Source organism: Halichoerus grypus, chromosome 6 (genome assembly GCF_964656455.1).
Source record: "Halichoerus grypus chromosome 6, mHalGry1.hap1.1, whole genome shotgun sequence".
NCBI classification, from domain to species: Eukaryota; Metazoa; Chordata; class Mammalia; order Carnivora; family Phocidae; genus Halichoerus; species Halichoerus grypus.
The window spans coordinates 131,709,147-131,732,541 of record NC_135717.1 but is presented as its reverse complement, the minus strand read 5'-3'; the positions used below and the strand labels follow the sequence as shown (position 1 = coordinate 131,732,541).

The following is a 23,395-nucleotide window of genomic DNA, read 5'->3' as shown; positions in this document are numbered from 1 at the left end:
AGCTACATTGAGTTCTGACCGTCTCCACGTTTTTCTAGCTGTGTAACTCCCATCACGTTAACTATGTGCCCTCTACTCCTGACACACAGTGCCCAATAAAGTCAGTTATTACTTACTGCTTCCACAGAAGTGTCCCCGATGGCAAGAAATGATCTTTGGGAGTGACAGGCTTTATTAGACTAATAGTAACAGTGTACAAATCAAGATGTATTCTAAAATGGTGCTTCTCAGACCTTGATGTGCTTGCAAGTCTCCTGGAACTCTTGTTAAAATGCAGATTCTGATTCAGGAGGTCTGGGGTGCGAGTCTGCATTTCTGACAAGCTCATGATGCTGGTGCTCTTGTCTGTGGACCGTGGGTTGAGTGGTAAGATTCTAAAGTAACTTGGGGGAGCAGCTCACTTAATAAACAATCAAGCATTCATTGCATGTTTATTGATATCTTAAATTATAGAGATGGAGGTAATGGAGGTTGGATATAAAGAGTATAGAATTCGGTTTCTTCACAGAAGGAACTTCCATCTGTTTTGCTACTTGAGGGAGAGAGAGAGAGAGAGAAAGAACATTTTCCATGGATAACCAATGGAGAACTATATTTCTCAAGAGAAAAAGGCAGAGAAATACTTTCTACCTGTGTTTCCTCATTAAAAAAAAAAGGGCATTTGGAATACCCAAATAATGAATAATTTTAGAGGAGATACTGTAACTAAATAAATGAAAGACTTGGCTGCTATTCTCAGCTGCAGGATGTAAGCCTTGCCTATCTCAGGACTAATGTGAGCCGTGTGTTTGAGTTTTTTCTGTGTGTGAACGTGAGCTGTCGTGTATGTGTGCGAGCTGGGAAGTGTCCGAGGTCTTTGCTGGCAATTGCTTTCTTCAATATGGATAGAGGAGGGGGAATCTAATAGCCCCCTCCCAACCCTTAAAGATTCAAACTCTGAGTTAGGGGGCAGAAGTTCCCAAGGCAGCCTTGACTAGGAACTTTGCATATTTTAGGCAGTGGAAGTGATTTGAATATAGTCATTGAGAGAAGAGACTACTCATTATCCACTTAAAATACTTCCCGGCTGCAGCCCGCTGTTGTACTGACGCCAAAGCAATGGGCTTTGCATTTGGCCAGCTGATTTAGCAAGAAATTCTGCAAATTATGCAGTCCTTACAGATGGTGCTGCTGGGTTTGTTAGAATGTTTTAAAACACTGACATACTTGACCATGAACTGAGTTTCCAGCCTCTTAGAGCTACTCCAGTCAATTCTAGACTCTTTCCACCGGCAGCTGGAGACCAGGAACAGACCTTTCCTGCAACCTTTTGATAAATGATTTCCTCTAATAAAATAATTCGGTGGTAAACTTGGCCAAGGGGAACTCCTGGAACTTTTCGGTATCTTTGCTTATCTCTGAGTTGCTTGAGTAACATTTTAAAATGGTTCTTAATTGACTTTCTGGTGCTCTGCCTGGAGGTCGAGGAGGAGTATTTCTAGGAGGGATGATGAGTGTGCTCTGCCAGTGTGAGGGGTAAATCCCTGAGAGATTGTGATGAGGGTCTGTGCCTGAAGGTGTGGAGAAAGAACAGCTGGAGGATCCGGAAAGAGGTTTCTAAATTTGCCTCTAGAAACTATTAGAAAGTTCAAGGTACTGTATCATCTTCAGAGGCCCATTTCTTGCTCAGATCTTTGCAACGGGGACTAGTCCTGATCTTTGCTGTTAACTGCTTGCTTGTTTTCTTGGTTTCTATTTGAATCACCTTTTATCAATCTCCGTCAATGCCCTTTTGGTTGCGCTTATTTTGGCTTTACGTAAGCAGCATCACTGGATGCATGAATGAGGCAGATGAAATTCCCCAGGGTTACTGAACTGCCCTTCATCTATTTTTAGCACTGCAATGAATTTACCATAGCCCACAGCATAATTCAATCACTAAGCCGGAGAGCAGATTCTGAGGTTTTTTTTTTTAACCTTTCCCAGAGGCATTTGGTATAGGCTAAGCTTAAAAGCACATAATTCAATCATTGATTATTCAAGATAAGTCATACCTAGGCTTCTGTGATTACCAGATTTTCACTGTCAACTAGATGTTCGGCTCTCTTTCCTAATTTTGCGTTGGAAGCTGCACAAAGCCTATTGCGTCGTGTGTGTGTGTGTGTGTGTGTGTGTGTGTGTGTCTGGCAATGCAGAAATGGCAACAAAAAAGTATCTGGTACCCACTAGGAGACTGATGACAGCCAATTTGACGGCTCTCTCTCAGTCAGAAGCTCGCTCTTAAGAGAACTCTTGGCCTACAGCTGGAGCTGCTTGATCTTTGCCCTAGGAACCCTCCATTAAGGTGATGACAGTGTGTCTTATTTACCACCATAGTTTCATATAGGGCCTTAACCTTTTCTGAATAGAGGAGTTGGAAGGAGGCATTCATTTGTTGATTGACTCATTTATTTCTTCAACAAACTTTCATTGATGAACATCTGTATTTCAGCTGGAACCCTGGAATGGTGTTTCCCCAGCTTTTGATAGAAATATATTCTACCACCCACCATTTTGGCTGTAAGAGCTCCTTATGCCTCCTCTACTTCTTGAGAACATGCTCCTCTAAGGTGGTTAGCTCTATGCTCCTATTCAGGGTTACTCCTTTGCTTTGCCTCTGCAGGGTCAGCACTACTTCTCCTAGCAAAGGGGCCCCTCCCACTTATGAATGTTGCTAGTTTCTGTCATTAATTTCTTTCACTCAGGGTCAAACTGGAGGTTAAGGAGATAGTCGTCCTGTGATGTGACCTGTGATGGCTTTGGGATGTGTCCACTTGGCTAAGCTGAACTACATCCTCCAGAATTCCTTTTCTAATGTGTTTCTGGCTATGGTGAGCTACAAAGAAGATTCTTTTGTAAAAATTGTTGGCTGATAGCTAGGCAGCAGCTATTTTGTAACACACACACCTCCACTCCCAATTCAACCAAGCACCAATCTAGGTGCTGCTGTGAAGGGATTTTGCAGATGTAATTAAAGTCGCTACTCAGCTGAGTTTAAATTAACCAAAGGGATATTGTTCCAGGTGATTTAATCAGAGGAACCCCCCCCCCAAGTTTCAGTGAGATATAATTGACATACAACACTATAAGGTTTAAGGTACACAGCATGATGGTTTGATTTATATTGCAAAATGATTACCACAGTGAGTTTAGTTAACATCCACAATCTCATATAGATAGAGAAAATTAAAAAAAAATTTTTTTCTTGCGATGGGAACGCTTAGGATGTACTCTGTTAACAACTTTCAAATATCTCATATAGCAGTATTAACCAAAGTCACATGTTGTACATTGCATCCCCAGTACTTATTTATCTTATACCTCGAAGTTTGCACTTCTGACCACCTTCATCCAATTCCCCCTCACCTCCAAGCAAAGCTTTTAAAAAGAGGGTTTAAACCCTCCGTGATGTCAGAGAGTCCACCCACAGAGCAGAAGGAAAGCTGTAAAACCTTTTTCTACACTCTGGGACAAAACTTATATTGGTGCTGCTGATCTGCTGATTTGCCTTGTTGGTGCAAAGTAGCAGCTGGGCCTGAGATTGCTTTCCATTCCAGCTGGATCCTCATTTGATTTCACCGATTCCTGGGCCAAGTGTGTGTATTCGACTCCAGGACCGAGAGCCCGGGTGCTGCAGGATGCTCTCATCATCAAATTCACTCTTGTGAGGTCCCAGCCTGCTTGTGATCTCTGCTTTCTGATGCCTGCCCTGTGGATGTCAGGCTTGCTTAGCCAGCTCCTACAACTGTGTAAGGCAATTCCTTGTAATAACTAAATGGGTAGATTAAAAAAACCCCGAAAAACCCTTATACTGGTTCTGCTTCTCTAGTTAAATTCTGACATGCTACATGAACTAAAGAAACAATTGTTTTCTTTAAATGTCATGAAGTTAGGCAGTCGGAAACCTAAATGGCCACCAGCATTCATTCATTCATTCGTAAGGAAACCTAAATGAACACCAACATTCATTCATTCATCCGTAAGGAAACCTAAATGGCCACCAACATTCATTCATTCATTTGTAACAGTTCTAGTGTTGGCAATAGAGCAATAAACAAGGTGGATTTGGACCCACCCTGGGAGAGCAGACCTTCTAGTAGGAAAGCAGATGTTGAGTAATATTTACAAGGATAATAAGGCTAGCACGGAGCTGTTAGAAGGTATAACTGGGAGATCTGACCTACTCTGACATGTCAGAGAAGGGAAGTAAGGCCTTGGAGAGAGAGCAAGAGAGCATGACAACAAATGAAAGGCATCCAAGCAGTTCTTTAGAGAGTTGTTCATGGTGGTAGAAGGGATGAGGCTGGAGAGGCAAGCCATAGAGGGCCCTGCAAGCCAAGATAATGATGTCTGACTTTACGTGGAGGGACAAACATTTCTATTTAAAAATCTTCATACTTTAAAAAAAAAATTTATTTATTTGAGAGAGAGAGCACGTGTGCACAAGTGGGGGAGGGGCAGAGGGAGAAGCAGGGGGCTCGATCACAGGACCCCGAGATCATGCCTGAGCTGAAGGCAGAGGCTTAACTGCCTGAGCCACCCAGGCACCCCTAAAAATCTTCATACTTTGGAAGCCTATATTTCTTTTTCATTTTATGATATCCTACTATGATTTCACTCTGAGCCTTTAAAGATCACACAGTGTTAGTGTGCTTGCTCCTGCCTCTGCTTTTATTTCTTTTAAGTTTTTTTCCTACAGTCCTTTGTATAACCCACGATGCTTTTTTAATTATGCTATTGTCACACTGGCTATTGTCATACTATTTTTAACCCATTCTCCTTCCTTATGCTTTGAATTTTCACAGTACACCTGTTAAAGGAAAAAGAAAACAAAATCAGAACTCTTAATACTAATTGACCTGACAGTTCCCTTGTCTCAGTGTTTATTTTCTGTTCTATCAAAACTTGCAGCCAGGGTTTCTGGAGGGTGGGCGATTCACCTGGCTTCATTATTCCTGGCCTTCTGTGCCTACCTGAGGTGCAGGGAGCTCAGCCCTTCCTTGGGCTTTAACCTTTCCTGCCTGCTAAGCACCCTGATGCTAGGATTTTCTTAATTAAGTAAATGAGCCACATACCATCCTTGAAAAGTGGGGCAGTAAATACCATCAATTACATGGATTAGAGAGTTAAGAAAGATTGGAGAAACTAGAAACTTATGTGACAAAACCAATCACAAATCTGAGTAGGTTAAGCATGAGCTCAAATTTAATTTTTGTCTTCCTTTGCTCGTCTTCATTTTTCCAAAATGCCCTCTTCAGGTCTCCCCTATAGCTGCCTTTGGGGAAGCAACTAGGTATAGAGGGGTTAACCAAATTTTAAAATTTTAAAAGCAGACTGATTTGGGTTGAAAATCTGGTCCCACCATAGCCTATTCCTTTATCTGTAAAATGGGAAAAACATTATCTACCTGTCAAATGACATGTGCAAAGCAACTAGCTTAATCTAGGTACATAGATGGGGTTTAATAAATTTGCAGTATTAAGCACTATGATCTTGAATGAGGTGCGTGGCAGAAGGAGAGGATTTAACTACATAGCAGTTTACTCTTTCTTTTTACCCTTTGTACACATTTTTTACCCTTTGTACACATTTTTATACAAGGGGTAAGAAGCATCATTTGCTTTAAGAGCAGTATCTGATCTCTCAAGGTCCAAGTCAGGAGTCATGACAGATGGTCAGGTTCATAGATTGTGAGGACACTTGTAGAACTTCTCCAGACTTGTTTAAAAGTGAATTGGAGTTGGGGCACCTGGGTGGCACAGTTGGTTAAGCGTCCGACTCTTGGTTTCAGCTCAGGTCATGATCTCAGCGTCCTGGGATGGAGCCTAGTGTTGGGCTCTGTGCTCAGCAGGGAGTCTGCTTGACATTCTCTCTCTCCCTCTGCCCCTCCCCCTGCTTGTACACCACGCCCTTTAAAAATAAATAAATAAATCTTTTTTAAAAAGGTGAATTGGAGTTAACTTTATTGTGGTAATTATTTCTCAACATATACACTATCAAATCATTATGTTGTATACCTTTAATACATTATATGTCAATCATATTTCAATAAAACTGGAAAAAGAAACTATCCTCACTTTAAAAAAAAAGGTGAATTGGAGTGAAAAAGTTTTGGAAATAGTGGTGAGGGCTGTGCAACATTGCAAATATAATTAATACCACTGAACTGTACACTTAGAAATGGTTAAATGGTAAATTTTATGTTATGTATGTTTTACCACAATAAAAAAAAAATTAACCCCTCTCCCCCACCAAAAAAAAGAAGTGAATTGGAGAGAGGCCTGCTGGCTGTGTCTGAATAACTCCTCCTCCCACTCCCAAATGTAGGCTAGCTTAGTAATAATGTGACCCACTTAAGAACGAACGAACTGTACAGGGACTGTTGTTGCTAAATGCTTCTAGAATGTGAGTGAGGAGGGTCCGTGCCTCAACTCCTCATCTTCCAGGTGAGGGGTTGGAGGCTGCACACACAGGTTGGGGACATCTTCCAGGTGAGGGGTTGGAGGCTGCACACACAGGTTGGGGACATCTTCCAGGTGAGGGGTTGGAGGCTGCACACACAGGTTGGGGACATCTTCCAGGTGAGGGGTTGGAGGCTGCACACACAGGTTGGGGACATCTTCCAGGTGAGGGGTTGGAGGCTGCACACACAGGTTGGGGACATCTTCCAGGTGAGGGGTTGGAGGCTGCACACACAGGTTGGGGACATCTTCCAGGTGAGGGGTTGGAGGCTGCACACACAGGTTGGGGACATCTTCCAGGTGAGGGGTTGGAGGCTGCACACACAGGTTGGGGACATCTTCCAGGTGAGGGGTTGGAGGCTGCACACACAGGTTGGGGACATCTTCCAGGTGAGGGGTTGGAGGCTGCACACACAGGTTGGGGACATCTTCCAGGTGAGGGGTTGGAGGCTGCACACACAGGTTGGGGACATCTTCCAGGTGAGGGGTTGGAGGCTGCACACACAGGTTGGGGACATCTTCCAGGTGAGGGGTTGGAGGCTGCACACACAGGTTGGGGACATCTTCCAGGTGAGGGGTTGGAGGCTGCACACACAGGTTGGGGACATCTTCCAGGTGAGGGGTTGGAGACTGCACACACAGGTTGGGGACATCTTCCAGGTGAGGGGTTGGAGACTGCACACACAGTTGGAAACATCTTCCAGGTGAGGGATTGGAGACTGCACACACAGGTTGGGGACATCTTCCAAGTGAGGGGTTGCTAGCGACTGCACACACAGCGCCTCGGTCCCCTTCGAGCTGACCACAGCTGTTGTGCTAGATGCCATGCTACCTCACAGGAGCCTCTAGAGCTATCAAGGCCTCTGGGCACTCAAGTGGGGCCTTTTCCTTCCACCTTTTCCCAGGTGCCTGACCCTTGTCGCTAAGCATCCAGAGGCTCCAAGCTCTCAGACTGCAAAAGCCAGGACTAGGGCATTGGGTGTCAGTCCCAGCTTAGTCCTCCCATAGCTGAGCAGGTAGAGGCCATCAGTGATGTCTGATGACTCCACAGCTTCTGTCCTGCTGTCTGAACTTGAGCACCAGCCCTCCAACGGGCCACTCTCTTTCTCCTGTTGGGGCCTTTGCGTATGCAATTCCCTCTGCCATGAATATTCTTCTCCACTTTGATAATTTCTATTCATCCTTCAGGTTTTAGGTGAAACATCCCTTTATCCAGAAAGCTTTCCTGTCCTCCCAGTCTACGTTAGCTCAGACTGTTACGTGATTTTTGGGTAACCTACACTTTTTTGAACTCTTACCTCACTTGTAATTACTTATATTATGTCCAAATTCCATGCATGAGGGCAGCATCTTAGTCTTTCCTATCCACCATTGTTTCCTGAAAACTTAGCCTGGGATGGCACATTTGTGTTCATTAAAGAAATAAAAACCCTAAAAATAAATCAGACCTGTCTTCTCATGACAGGGAGAATGAAGTGAATGATATACCTTTACCTGCATTAATGGGTAAGAGTGGCCAATAGTAGTAGGGCAGACACTGCCTTTAATCTGTAGAGACTGATCTGGGCACTGGACCAATCTCAATATCCAGTTGCTATTCCAAGGCAGTGTACAAATGAGCAGGGTGGAGGGACTGAGTTTGATCCCTCACACCAGCATTGCATATATGTGGGAATAAACAGTAAATCAGCAGCAGAAGGGATATAGGTTTGACACAAAGGAATGCTTTCCAGTATGATATTAAGGGTTGTTAAAAATGGGTCGGATTATAGAGAAGGAAGACTTCCCTTGAGGCTTCAGAAAACAGGCCAGAGTTCCATTTCAGCTGGTTATTTTAGGCCTACCACCGGCAGCCGGGTAGACTAGACATCCTCTTAGGGTCCAATCATTCCATTGCTCTGACCCCTAAGAAAGCTATGCATGCAGTTGTTGCCAATAAACATGCAAGCAAGCACACAAATGGGAGATGCCTCTAGCTAGTCTTGTGCCTGTAAATGTTGCTAGTTCCTTTTCTACCGAACATTCTGAATTCACCTTTTGTTTAGAAAATTACTTCAGTCTGAAGCACAGCAAAGCTCGTTCTATAAAGCACTGTGTTCCGTATTTCAAAGGGAGACTTGCGATGCATACCAATTTAACCCTTGCACTGACACACACCTAAAATGGAGAACACAAGCTAGGCAAGAGGATTAAAAGAATAACCCACGACTCTGACTAATTCCAAGCATACAAAGAAAACGATGTGGACATTGTTGCGTGTCCTATCCAGGGAGGAGGGACACATCTTCCCTTTCTCTGGTCTTAAAGTGAGGGAAGAGAATGGCCTTGAATATGCAAATGAATCTAATTTAATTAACTTTTATGACCACAGCTCCTTTGAGATAACCATGGGAGCCAATTAGATTCCATTAAAATTCAGTCATTTCCCTGAAGCTTCAATGAGACACCCTTGTCTTCTTGTAGAAAAAAACAAACAAACAAAGAGAAACGTGAAAAGATGGAACCAGAGACAACAGAAAAGAGAGCTGTCTGCCGCGGCTGTGCTGTTTGGTCTGACCAGAAGCTGCTTCCACAGTCACTGGCTCCAGGTCGTCACCCCGCGCATGCGTGGTGCAGCAGGCAGCAGTGTGAAATCACTCCAGGTCAGTCATGTAACTGCTGACCCACGGTTTATCGTTAAACTGAAGCTATGAAAGGTAAAGGTAATGATATTTCATACTTAGGGCCAAAAGGCAAGCCTCATGAAGGTGAGGGAAGAATTGCCTTGACCTCAGGCCACAGACAAAGAGGAACTTCTCCTATGTTTTCCTTTGCTGCCCAGTTGTGTCACAGTCTGTCCTTTTTCTTCCCCCCAATTACAAATGTAATACATATTTAATGGAAAAATACAGAATGACTAAATGATGCTGCCCATATCTAACAAGAGTTTGGAAGGCTCTCTTCTGCAATGTTGTTCCCTTCCTTCCCCCTTACTAAGCAAATTTTAGAGGACTTTGTGTGTTTGGGGAGGGTCCGGAGGGGGTGGAGTGGGGAGGGTGTAATGAATGTTTGGAGTGGGGGTATCATGTTCCAGGTCCTTCCTTTTCTTTACAGTTTATATCCAATGCACTTACCTCTCTCGTCTCTAACACTATGCAGTTACAGAGCTGCCAGTGGTTTTTGGATCCTGGCCCCTAAACAATTCTCCATGGTTAGGAAAATGTATGGTGAGTCTATCAATTGTTTGAGCCTCCCTGAAAGTGCCTTGGGATCGGTACAGCAAAATGGGCAATTGGGTTTCTGGGAGCTGTGTTGCCAGCTAGTTCTAGAAACATTGAATATCATGTGACTACAATGGTGCAATTAATTTTACTACTTTAGATAGGAGATGTTTCTACTTCTTCACATAGGCAAGCTATAGCTAAAACAAATACATGCTAAGAGTAGATCACAGTGCCCAGCATTTTGTGATTATATAATTGTGTAGGCTATTAATTGGAAGTAGAGTTAAAGTTGCTGTAGGAGATTTTTTGATCAAGTAGATTTAAGAACTTACATTTTATGTTTCCTTTAGATTTTTAAAATAATAAAGTACTTAAATTCTAACAAGGTACACAATTATAAAATAATTAGAAATAAAAAAGATGATAATGTGGAAAACAGACACTTCTGTGGTTATAAGGGAAAGGAGAAATAAAAGTAAGAAAAATTAAAACCAAGTCTTTTTTTTTTTCCCCCATCAATAGTTTCATCTGGTTTGTTTTCAAGATCTTTAGCTTAACTAGGTCTCAAAATTATTCCCTATGCCATGTCCTAGTTCAGAGTTGAATCATTTTGTTCCTGGATGATTATTACTTCAAGAGCTACATCTATTGAGCACTTACTGCATGCCAGGCACTTCAGCTTATTTTAACCTTTATATTAATATTCTGAAGTAAATTGTACTAGATGGAGCAACTGAAGGCCTAATATCCATTCTCCCCTCTTCTTGTTTGCTAACAGAACCCAATTTTGCTTGAGGTGTCAGTGCATCCAACTAAATACTCACTTTCCCTGTCTCCATCACTGCTACGGTGGCTCTGTGATCCAATTCTAGCCAATGCGATGTAAGCAAAAATCTGCTGGGGGCTTCTGAGAAGCTTTGCTCTTTCTTGATAAAATGGGAGACACATAGTTAATGCTCTCAGCCTACCCTCTACTTCTTTCTGCTTTAGGTGTCAGTGTGATGGCTGGAGCTGCCTTTGGTATAAATGTGATGGAGCTGCAGTAGCCATCTTGGAAAGATAATGCAATGAGCCAATATGGTAAGAAAGGAAGAGTTGAAAGGTAGAAAGACCCTGGGATCCTGATGACATTGTTGAACAGCTAAATCACCCCCAGCAACTGCATACCATGGTACTTCCAGTTGTGTGAGAAAGAAACAATTGTTAAAGCTATTGTTAGGGGGACAGTTATTTGTAGTTGAAAGTGTTTCCAATCCCATTTCTCAGATAAGGAAACCAAAAGGCTAAGTGACTTGCTAAAAGTATATAATCTACTTATATAATGGGGATTTTAACTCACAAAATTCTGATTCTAGAATCTAGAGTTTACTCTCTTAGGCACGATTCAAGTCCCAGCAGAAGTGTCATTTTTTAAATCTGATGCTTTCCCCTGCTTCCTTCCTTTCTAGGCTTCTTGCTCTTCCATCAGGCTCCTGTAGCACTTTAGACCTCTTTAGTGCAGCATTTGTCACAGGAACCCACACGCAGGGGTCATGTATGACTCCTTTAGGATTTGCACATCTATCTCAGTGTCTGGCACAAAGCAGGTGTTGAAATTTGATTTTGAATCTCACTTCTGCTCTTTTTCTTTAATACCCTCTGCAGGAGATGATAATGAAGAGTGAAAATAAGAGGGAGGTAGTATAGGAACAGAAAAAAATCCACAGACTGGACAATTGGTTCTTGAATTACTGACCATTAACCTAAATAGTACTCACAGTAATTTCTAATTCCTCTCTTCCTCTTCACTTCCAAGTGAACAGAAGCTGTTTTTATTGAGAATGAGCTTCTATCTTCATAGTAAGAATGAGTACTATCACCCATATTGTAGAGCCTGAGAGTACTCAGGATATGCATGTGCTTTATAAAAGCTATCTCCCTCAATAGTTCATATCGAAGCAGTGAAAATCACTCCCGGGCCTACCCTGGACATGTAGGAGGATTTCTTCTTCACTAATACTTGTTTGTGTTGTCTAAACCTCCGGGGAAAAAGAGAAACTGATGGAGAGCAATGCTCTCTATAAACTCTAACGAATGAAATTAAACTACAAGATGTAAAGGGATAGTCCTGGGGCACTAAGTTGTGTTTTTGTTGGAGGCAGGTAGACTATGGTAGGACACCATTAAATCCAATAAATTGTTATTCATTTTAATCCTGAAGTCTGAGAAGGAGGGTAGATCAAATGATAGTCATGTGGTACCCTTTCTCTGGTAGGCTTTCATTTGGTCTCCGACCCAGAAAATCTGGATCCGGTTCTGGCTCTGGTCCTTCTGAGCAGTGTGATTTGAATTAAGTCATGACTTTTCTCTGAACCATCTTCCTATTTAAGATGGGGCTACTAATCATACTTATTTCACAAGGTTAAATGAAATAAGCTATGTGAAAGGATCTTGTAGACTGGGGTGAAGTCTACCAACGGCAGTTAGGACTATTATTAGGCTGATCTGCAGGCAGCGGTGATGGAGAGAGAGTGGGAGGGAGGAACAGAATGGAGAATCATACTTAAGCTGCTCTCAGGGCTGCTCTGACTGAAACCGGGGTTTATTCTACGACAGCAAAGTTAATAATAATGCCCAGTAAAGCATAAGCCCTTAAAAATTAGTCTGAGATAAGGTTGGGTTTGCCAGAGAGGGTTGGTCCGGACATCACATGCTTCAAACCTGTGGTTGGCAGTCCGTTTGTTGCTCTATTATCACCTGTTTTGGAAAGGGCGAATCTAAATTGGAACTCTTTTTTCTCTGTTTAACCTGTTTCTGCTGAGTTCCATAGCATTGATTATAGTTCTCACACCCTGCAACTGGCTGTTTCATTCTTGACTCACCTCCAGACTCATAAATATCCCTCAGAAAACACAGAGGTTTTAGAAGTTGCCTATCTTTTAACCTTAACTTTGTGAATTCATGTGTCCCATGAAATAGCCAGGCTGTAGTATCTTTCTTGCCTTATTGTCCCTAACCTAAACAGGAGCAAAACCCTTGACAGACTCCCATCAGATCTTTCAAAAGAGAGGCAGACAAGCGTAGGAGAGTTTCCCTGCAGTTGTGTGACCTTGAGCAGTTTCTTCAACTACAGAAAGAGGGATAATAATAACTAATGTGGAGCTGTTGTGAGCTCAAGCAATAATGTAAGGAAGAGCACCTGGTACATGGCAAGTAGCCAATAAACATAATTGCCGTTACTACTAATAATGATAATAATAATAACAGCAACAACAACATTAAAGGCATTCAGAACAAAACGACATTTAAAGTGAGTCCTGGAAAAGTTAATTTATACTTAATAATCAAGAGGCTACCCATCAATATTTTCCATGGGCTGATTTAGAAAAAAAAGTCCCTGCCCTAGAAGGAGAGACAAACATCAGCACATAAAAATCTAAATAACAATGCAATAGATGGAGGACATTTCACTACATTGGAAAACTGTTAAACAAGATAATCCAAGATGGACTGAGAGTACCTACAGCGATTTTTTTTTTTTAGTTGAGTAGTTGCCTGGGTATTACTCTATAATACGTCAAAAACAGCATTACTTGATATTATATCATGACCATAGAGTATGACAGTGAGACCCCCTCAGAAGCCACCAGCACCCCGTATGCCAGCTGGTTTTTAGACCAGGAGACTTCAAATGTAGAGTCAAGATCTCTTTAAGGCTGGCCAAATAGATACAACCCCCACACCAGCCACTCATCACTGCTAGACCTTATTCTTGGAGTTTCATTTTTTAGTTAAAGACCTTGATCCTTATTAAAATGGTGATATCCTGGCTGTCATCAATCACTGACACATTTGTATGAGTGAGCTTGGGTCCAGTTTGAGGATGAAATTTTACTGGAGGAGAAGGCTCTCAGGGAATCTCCCACTGTGGGGAAGGAGAGAGGGATGCTTGGAGGCCGGGGTCGGGGGTGGGGACGTCATCCTGACTGTCCTCTCTAGAGAAGCTGATTGGCCATCTTGTATCCTGCAGGCAGCTTTGCCCTCCGTTTCCTTTCTCCTGGCACTGGTCATACTTAACAGAGATGGAACGCAGATTTCCCCCCTTATTCTTCTATTTGTTCTCAAAACCAGAGAGAACAGGTGTTAAACTTATTAGCAAGGAAAGAAGGCCTTACGAGTGGTGACAAACTGCACTTCTAGCTTATTTGTAAGACCTTGAATTTTGATGTTGTAAACTGTCCCCAGGGCTTTTAAAATATTGAATAAAACAAACTGAGGGTTCTAGAGGGGGGTGGGGTGGGGGGATGGGTTAGCCTGGTGATGGGTATTAAAGAGGGCACGTTCTGCATGGAGCACTGGGTGTTATACGCAAACAATGAATCATGGAACACTACATCAAAAACTAATGATGAACTGTATGGTGATTAACATAACATAATAAAAAATATTGTATAAAAATATTGAATAAAACAATAAAAAAGTAATAAAGGATTTTTAATAGCCCAAGGCGGACAATATAGTTCTTCTGGTGAAAAAATTATGATGTAATATTAAATCACTCTTCTTCATGAAGATTTTCTTTTTAAATGAAGCAGGAACTAACACTGAATTGAGAAAGAAAGCTGTTGTTGAATAATATATGATATTGAGGTTGGCTGTTACGAATGGTTCAAAGACCTATAGATAAAGTAATACAAAAACTGACAGATTTGCTATTAATTTTTATTAATCACAGTCTGAAATTATTTTGTGTATTTGTTTACTTGTTTACTACCAGTCTTCACACTAGAATGGAAACCCAGTGAGGGAGGACAAGCACCATTTCTATTTTTTTGCTATGTCTCCTACCACCCAGCACAGTGATTAGCATGTATTTGTGGAATGACAGATTTATAATCTAGCCTCATCCACTGGCTCAAAATTACGCTTTTCCTAAATTCACTTTATTATAAGTACTAAAATGAGGTAACTGAAGTTTGTTTAAAAAACAAAACAAGGGGTGCCTGGGTGGCTCAGTCAGTTAAGTGTCTGACTTCGGCTCAGGTCATGATCTCCCGGTCCTGGGATGGAGCCCTGTGTCAGGTTCCCCTCTCAGCGGGGTGTCTGCTTCTCCCTCTTCCTCTGGCCCTCCCCTCACTTGTGCTTTCTTTCTCTCTCTCAAATAAATAAATAAAATCTTTAAAACAAAACAAAACTCAATCCTGACCTGAAATCATATATGATAATCACAAAAATATTCTTCAATAGACACAGATTAGTATGGCTCTATATTTTTAACATCTGTCATTTTTAAATAAATTATTCAACATTATTACGTCACTTATAAATGACATCAATCAATTAGCACTGCAGGACTAAGTCTTGAAGAATTGTTTTTAGAAGCTAGATTGGTAAAGCGTTAGCTGTTCATATTCCCCAGAAAGGATTAAAGTAATTTGGACCCTCACCAGGCTCCCTCTCTTCTTCCCCTATTGAAAATTTAATTAATGCGCACATTATTTGGGCTGCCTGTTCCAACACTGCTGGACATAGGCAGAGGTAGGAGTTTCAACAGAGCACCTGGGACTAAAGCACCCCCGCCCCTACCATTAGAAGAGTGAAATGTGGTGCGGCCTGTTGTTTAAAGGCAATGAATTAAAGACTACGGTGCTGATTGCTAAAGACTCACTGTTAACATAGAAGTGCCTGTCGGGCCTTTACGGATTGAAATGAATCATTGTCAGTTTTGCTTTTCATCTGCTAAATGTATTTTATCTGTTATTTAGAGTATTAAGAATCACTGTTTGATCTATTGTACAATTGTCACACCTTCATACTTTGGGTTTTCTGCACACCTGTAAAAAAATATGTTGTTTAAAGACATTAAAGGACAATTAGCATCCTGCATGGCCAAGGTATTTGGTTCTATAGACACCTCTTAAAATTTAGGAAGACAAAAGATTCACTTTTTAAAAAAATCTCCAGATTAGGGTGACCAGCTTGTCTTGGGCTTCCCTGGTTTTAAGATGGAATATCCTGCATTCCTAGGACTCTTTCAGTCCTGGGCAAATCGAGAAGGTTGATCACCCTATCCCTAGCTGTGTTGTTGAGAAAACCTTATCAGGACTTCTTGAAACCAGAACGTGCAATTGATTTGGAGTCTAGTATTGCATTTTATTTTTTGTAAAGATTTATTATTTTAGAGAGAGAGTGCGTGAGTGTGAGCGGGGGGAGGGGCAAAGGAAAGAATCTCGAGCAGACTCCCTGCTGAGCCTGGAGCCCCGATGTAGGGCTCAGTCTCACCACCCTGAGATCATGACCTGAGCCGAAATCAGAAGTTGGACGCTTAACCAACTGAGCCACCCAGGTGCCCCCAGTATTGCACTTAAAGGATAATAAATCTCCACCATGGCAAAGAAACATAAATCAACAGGCAGTAAAAGTATACATGTTTTAAGGGATTGCCTTGGGCAAAGTTCTTTGAAATACTACTCTTTGGAAACACTTTGGGATTTAGACATCGGTGCCTCACTCCTTTTTGGTCCCAGGGACACAAGGTCAAGGTATCCAGAAGCATTTGAAGTAGTTTAGGCAACTGTGAAGAATTTTACCAGGCTAAATCATGCTATCCATGAGTTCATGATTGATTCCATGGAAAACGATAGTATCCATATCAAAGGTAGCAGTGATGCCACTGAAAGAATGAATCATTGCAGCAGAACAAGCTTATATGAGAACCAGCCTTCCCCTCTGTGCAAATGGGATTGATATGTGCATTGGAAAATGCTCCTATCATTCATTCTGCTGTGCTGGAGACATAAATGCTGAGGGAGGAAAATGCTAGAAGCCATGATTGTCAAGGATTAAAGACATTGTGTATATGGTTTGAGAACCCCACTCCCCTACTGTATATGTTAATTCTTTGAACCTCTGAACTTGTCAATCTGCTTTCCCAACCCCTTTTTATGATTGACACCTAACTGATTTCTGGGGTGTAGAGGCAGCATTGCATAGCAGAAAGATGAAAGGTTTAGGGTCAGATACATTAGGTTTAAATCCTGGGTCAGCCCACTACTAACTATAAAATGTTAAAAAAAAATGTAGGCAAGTCTCCTGACTTCTCTTCAGTCTTAGTTTATCATCTACAACATAGGTTTAATGATTGTCATGAGGACTAAATGGGATGGTATGTGTGAAAGTGCTTAGTAGGTCCTGAAATCATAGTAAAAAGGACAAACAAACCCACATACTGTGATGTACAGCCTATGTTTGGGCAACCTCATGTCAAAGGTGGTCTGAAAAGTCTGTTGGTTTGGCAAATGTTAGGCAAAAGGTACAGAAAGCACTTTATTTTTTAAAAATTTTATTTAAATGCAATTAATTAACATATGGCGTATTATTAGTTTCAGAGGTAGAGTTCAGTGATTCATCAGTTGCATATAACACCCAGTGGTCGTTAGAGAAAGCACTTTAAATTAGGAGTCACAGAATACAGGACCTAGTCTGGCTTCCACCCTTAACTGCTCTTGGGCTTTGGTTTCCACTGAACTCAAGTGTGCAAGTTGTGTCCAATAATTCCTAGACTTCCTTACACTTCTGAAATTCCATGAACAGATGAAGTCTGCAATATGTGAATCTGAGGTGTGTTGTATTCTAGAGCAACTACTGTACCATGTATTGTATTCTGTTCTACAGAAGTCACCATCCCACATGTTTGAATTCTGCCTCAGGAAAAGTGGTCCTTTTCAACATGACCTTATGCATCTTTTCCCCACTCCACAGCCATAGCTGTTTGTACCGGGAGTGAAAATCTATTTCATGGTAGGCTGGTTGGATTCTCCTTGCTGGACATTTGGGATTAGAATATAGAAAACTGAGTTAATAGACAGTGATGCTGGACCTGGAAGGTCACCATGTAGGTACTTGGAGGCTGAGGGTACCATTTTGTGAAAGCCATCATGGATCATGTGAAAGCAAAGTGAAAGAAGGAAATCTGGGGCAGGTTTGATGGAGAGAGAAGGGGAGGGGGAGAGGGAAGGAAAAACGGAGAAAGTAACTTCTTTGGTCATTCTCTGTTCCAATTACCTGAAGGCCTTGTTCTTTTGATATTTGAGTTCTGTGAGATTTCCCTGTATTCTTTTTTACCTAAAGCAGATTTAAATGGATTTTTTGTTCTTTACGTCCAACCATGCCCTAAGACATATGGTAACACAGACTGGAAAGTGGTAACTAGACTGGGAATTCTCCAATGGCAGGGATTTTTGTCTTGTTTCCTTTTGAAAGAAACTTTTGACTCAGCTCCCTGAACAAAGTAGGTACTCAATGAATTTATACTGAAATGACATAGAAATCATACTTTTGTTTATGAATAGTGTCATTGATGGTATTTATATACAAAGGGTTAGTTATAATAGATAATTATGTTTCAGGAAGCATTTCCCCTGATCCTCCCAATTGGGCAAGAAACATTACTGAGCACCGTCTTCACAGTGTCCTCAGGACTCATTCAGGATCTAGCTTACTGTAGGCTTTATTTAAAAATGTCTGTTGAAGGGCGCCTGGGTGGCTCAGTGGATTAAGTGTCAGCTTAGGTCCTGATCTTGGGGTCCTGGGATCGAGCCCTGCATTGGGCTCCCTGCTCAGTAGGGAGTCTGCTTCTCCCTCTTCCTCTGCCCCTTCCCCCAGCTTGTGCGCACTCTCTCTCTCAAATAAATACATAAAATCTTTAAAAAAAATTAAAAAAATTAAAAATGTCTGTTGAGTTGAATGGCCTAGAATTGTGGCCACATACTGTGGAGATATACAAAGAGATATAATTTATAGTTGCTCTAAATAAGCAGCTTGTAGTATAGTTGGGGGATACAAGAAGAAAACCCTGAGTGATTTGCTATGGATTTCAAATAGCTGGGAGAATGGAAGGTCAGCAAGGTCTAATATATTTAGAGAAGGTTTGTGAAGAATAGGAGGTTGAGTTACTCCTTGAGAGCTGGGTGGGATTTGGCAAGGCAGAGATAGGTGGGGACGAGGAGGAGAAAAGGCTAAGCAAAGGCGTGGGGGCAATAATGAGAGTTGTAAGTACATGCACTGACAATTACATGATTTACATAGGGAAATGTGAGACAGAATGTCCAAGTATGGAGGCAACAGAGGGTTATGGCTAAGAGTGCTGACTCTGAAGTTGGACTTTCCAGATTTAAATCCCACCTCCACATGGTGCTCCCTCGATTAACTGGCTTTGTGATGTCGGGCAATTTACTTAACCTTTCAGTGCCTCGGTTTCCTCATCTGTAAAACTGGGAGTAATAATGGTATCCATCTCATGGAGGTGTTGTGAGAATTAAAGGAGAGGCAGTTTGTAAAATTGTCAGTAAGCACTTCATCAATGTCAGCTGTTACTATCTGTTGTTGCAATAGATACCTGGTGGTGAGATCTAATTAAAAGAACTATCCTATTAACATTGAACAGCCAAATCAAATAGCAAATCTCTTAGCCATTTGGGAAGCCCGTTACTATCTGAGTTGCTACTGAATTTGTGGAGCACTGGTAGGGATTGGTTTATGGTAGGAAAGAACATTGAAGATGCAATACCTAGTGGAAGGTCTTGAGTTCGGGGGTAGGAGTTTGGATTTGGTTGGATAGCTGCTAGGACACAGTTGTTTGTCCTGAGCAGGGAAATGATGTGATGAAAGTGAGAGAAGGAGAGACAGGAATAGGAGGTCCAACAAACACCTGTGAGGGGCTGTTGCAGTAATTCAGGTGTTAGGCGACCTGCTTCTCACCTGCTCTACTGCTGCCACCCTGGTCCAGGCCACCATCATCTCTTGTGTGGATTATTGCAACCTCCTCCTAACCTCTCTCTGCTTCAGCCCAGCCTCCTGCGGTCTTATCTCAACATAGTCACTCCTTGGCACACACTGATCATCAGCTCCCACCTTACTCAGAGGACAGGCTGAACCCCTCACTAGGATCTACAAGGGTTGCACTGTTGGGCTCCTGCTACCTCTGGCTTCATCCGTTCTCTGGACACACACCCACCTGTTCTCTCTGCTCCACAAAGCCGTCACCCTTGTTGTTCCTCAAATACATCAGACCTGTTCTTGCCTGTGCCTATTCTTCCCCTAAATATCTGCAGAGCTAATTCCTTCACCTCCTTTAGGTCTCAGTCCAACGTCACCTTCTTAGTGATATCTTCCTTGACTACCTTTCTGCAAATAGCAACTCTTCTCCATCTTGGCACTCCCTACCCCCCTTATCTTGCTTGGCTTTTCCTTCCCTTATCACCACCTGACATGATTTCTTTGTTTCATTGTCTGATTTCTCCACTGGGATGTTAGTTCTTTTGAGGGCAGATATTTTTGACTGTCTTGTTCAGGACCTAGAATAGTGCCTGGCATGTAGTAGGTGCTCAATAAATCTGGGTTGGATGAGTGTATGAATTAAAAGCAATCAGATTTGTTGTGCCAGGCAAAGTGTTTGGTGCCCCCTCAGAAGCTGCTTCATTTGCTTTTCTCAATGACCCTGTCAGAACATATTGTTCTCATTGTCTCACAAATGAGGATATGGAGGCACAGAGATAGGAGGTAACCAAGGGCACAGAGCTGGTAAATGACACAGTCAGGAGTTGTGTCCATTCCTCTAACCTTGGCTCTTGCCATTGTTCTGTGTATTGTTAAGATGAGATGAGGGAGGAGAGGTAAGTCCAAGGCTTCTAGTTCTAAACAATGGAAGAGCAGCAGAACCACCAATGGAAATGAGAATGAGGATGTGTGTAGTGAGGAGTGAGGATATGTTGGATCAAGTAAATGTTCAGAGGGAAATCCTTAATCTTAAGTTGGGTGACTAAAAATATATTGATTAAATCATATATTGTCTGAGACCCTTCTGAGGGTGAAAGTAAGCACTATTAATAATTAAGTTGGAATGACCAAATTGGGACCGTTCCAGCAAAAGGTGACAAGTGGTTAGTTACCCTGGATTTAGGGGATTGGAGAGTTGGTGAGAGGTCATGGCTAGAGATTTGGGTGTCTCCGTTCAAAAGGGACAAGGGGACGCCATGAGGATATGTGATCTCACCGTCAGGTCAAGGGAAGAAGAGGATGTCAAGGCCAACTTCAAGTCCTTCCCACAAACAACAGTTGGAGGAGAAAGAGGAGTCTGTGAAAGACAGAAAAGAACCAGAAGGGAAGAGAGGCACAGAGGTCAGGAGGAGCTGTGGACAGGAAGGAGGGGAAGTGGGTGGAGGCCACATTTTGCAGGGCAACTTAAAAGTAGGTCAGCTGGAACTTGGCAACAAAAATGAGATTAGAGAATCGCTTGCTTTTCAATTTTGTAACAATATCTTCATCTGTCTCAACAAAGTGCTAAAAGGCATTTAATCAAAGTAGATTAAAATTAATTTTGATTCGAGGACTTTTTTCTGCTACTGCCCTCATTATATTTTGAGATGCTATGGGGTGCTTTCAAAGACTGGATCAGAAATGAGGGTTTGGTGCCCCAGCCTGGAGTTTTCTGCTGCCTCTGCATGACCTGAGTCACTAAAAGGTCCTATATTTAGAACGTTATTGACACAGATAAAACCTGGGCCCCAGTTGGAAGATACAAAAGCAAAAGGGGATACTTTTGTGATTTCTTTGGGGTCAGGAAGATTAAAAATTGAGTTTCTAGGCTCACATAGGTAAATCTGTTATTCTTGGCCAAGTAGAAATTTTGATAAACTCATATCGGTTTAAGCAGATGTTTTCCTATCCCAGCTTGTTCCATCAGTGAAGGAAGGGTGTGTGTGTGTGTGTGTGTGTGTGTATGTGTGTGCATCCCATGCACACACACACACACACACACAAGCAGGGGTTGAGGGTTGTGGAGGCCAGCAAAACAAACAAAACCCTAGTTTAAAACATACTGACATGACAGCATTGGCAAAAATGCTGGTGAAGAATATCTAACAATAAAGTTGTTTAGTAACTGGTGGTCTGTCACGTCATAGTTAAGGAGTGAGAGGTCACTAATTGCAATATTTTTGTCTCTCCAGACGTGTTGGTCCACTTGGCTCTGGCCAGAAGGGGTCTTTTCCAGGTAGGGAGTATGGCACAGGGTTTGGAGTTCTCAGTTTATTAGACAGTAAAGGCACATGACCAGGGCCCTGGGAACAGAGCCTAGCCTTTGCACTCTCCGAGGGCCAGCATTAGTAGTTGTTGGGTAGCAGCATTAGACAGAGGATACACAGCAGGCCTTCCTCATCATCACTTTTTATCACGGCAAAAGTGTTACTGGGCTGAAATCAGCATGGCACACAACTCCTGGAAACCAAAAGGAGTAACATCGCTCAGGAATTCAAAAGGAAGAAAGCCATTAACATGGAGCCAAAGCCCGCTGGTATGCCTTCCAGAAATCAAATAGATATGGAGGGCTCCCCTGAGAGGGGAAATGCAGGACTCCAGGCTCGCCCTGCACAAGATGATGATATCAGTACCTCAGTACTGGTTTTCACAGAAGCAGTCTGTCTGTGGCGGGTTTTCATGCCAAATCGGATGCCTGTGTATAGACAAGGCAGACCTTGAGTGGAATGAGGGAGCAGGAGGTGCTCCCCTCTGCCATTCTCAACCCCTCCCTAACCACGGAGTCCCCTTACAGAGCTTCTCAGAAGATTTTACATGCAAACGATAATTTATTAGAGACATATGGTACGACATCAACCGTGTTCAATATTCCTCTCCTTTTCCCTTTTATCACCTTCTTCCCTCCTCCTCTCCTTGCTCCCATCTGTTCTATTTCAGGGGCTTTTCTTTCTCCTTCTCTTTTGCCATTCTTCTGTCCCCTTCCTGAGATATGAAACTGGAACAGAGAGAAGGACAGAGAGAGAGAAGACGGGGAAGGAGGGTCATCTGTCCTCTGTACATTGTAAATCTGAAACGTTTGTTGATCTAGGGGTTTCTTAGTATTGTTGCTGTTTGTTTCCATCTCATAGAGTTATTGGAAGGATTAAATGTGGAGTATTTGGCCCAGTGCCTGGCATGCAGTAAGGTCTCAATGAAGACTACTTGTTAGGGACGCCTGGGTGGCTCGGTCGGTTAAGCGTCTGCCTTCAGTTCAGGTCGTGACGCCAGGGTCCTGGGATCGAGTCCTGCATCGGGCTCCTTGCTCAGGGGGAGCCTGCTTCTCCCTCTGCCTGCCGCTCCCTCTGCCTGCCGCTCCCTCTGCCTGCCGCTCCCCCTGCTTGTGCTCAGTCTCTCGCTCTCTGACAAATAAATAAAATGTTAAAAAAAAACACTACTTGTTATTGGTATATAAAAATTTGCCCTTGAAATAAATATCTTTAGCCTTAGGGCATCCCATTTGGGTGGGGATTTCTTCCTTTCTCTCAAGATGTTCCTTTTCTGAAATTCTTTCAGGGTAATTATATGTATATGTGCGCAAGTGCACTTTCTCTCTCATTCTCTCACACACACCCACACCCACACCACCCACATCCACACCCGCACACACCCTTTTGAAGAAGAGGTACAATGCAGAGAAGGCTAATGCTTCATCTTGGTCTAGTAAAAGGCTTTCAAAAGTTTTTGACTGCTACAACTATTACCCACACATGTATCTATATACAACAAAAAACAAATTTTCAGTAAACAATACTTGTCATTACTTGCACTACTGTGTTCTGCTCTATTCCATTCTCTTTCATTAAAAAAGTGTGGACTGTCACTTACTAAATTAATTTCATGATCCATAGTGGATGCCACCTGCAGTTAGAGGAATCGAGG

At 42.4% G+C, this 23,395-nt stretch overlaps 3 long non-coding RNA genes across 3 annotated transcripts in view; 2 read left to right on the top strand and 1 right to left on the bottom strand.

Moving 5' to 3' along the window:
* The window catches only part of LOC144382396 (uncharacterized), a 124,016-nt gene extending 114,901 nt beyond the window's left edge, over positions 1-9,115 (top strand). Inside the window, exon 5 of the long non-coding RNA XR_013449268.1 lies at positions 8,943-9,115. This is a non-coding gene — a long non-coding RNA (uncharacterized LOC144382396). The remainder of the gene's footprint in view (positions 1-8,942) is intronic.
* The window catches only part of LOC118552313 (uncharacterized), a 136,430-nt gene that overhangs the window by 27,922 nt on the left and 85,113 nt on the right, over positions 1-23,395 (bottom strand). The window lies entirely within an intron of this gene.
* Positions 1,447-3,827, top strand: LOC144382398 (uncharacterized). The gene is made up of 2 exons (XR_013449271.1): positions 1,447-2,849; positions 3,576-3,827. It is a non-coding gene; the product is annotated as an uncharacterized LOC144382398 (long non-coding RNA).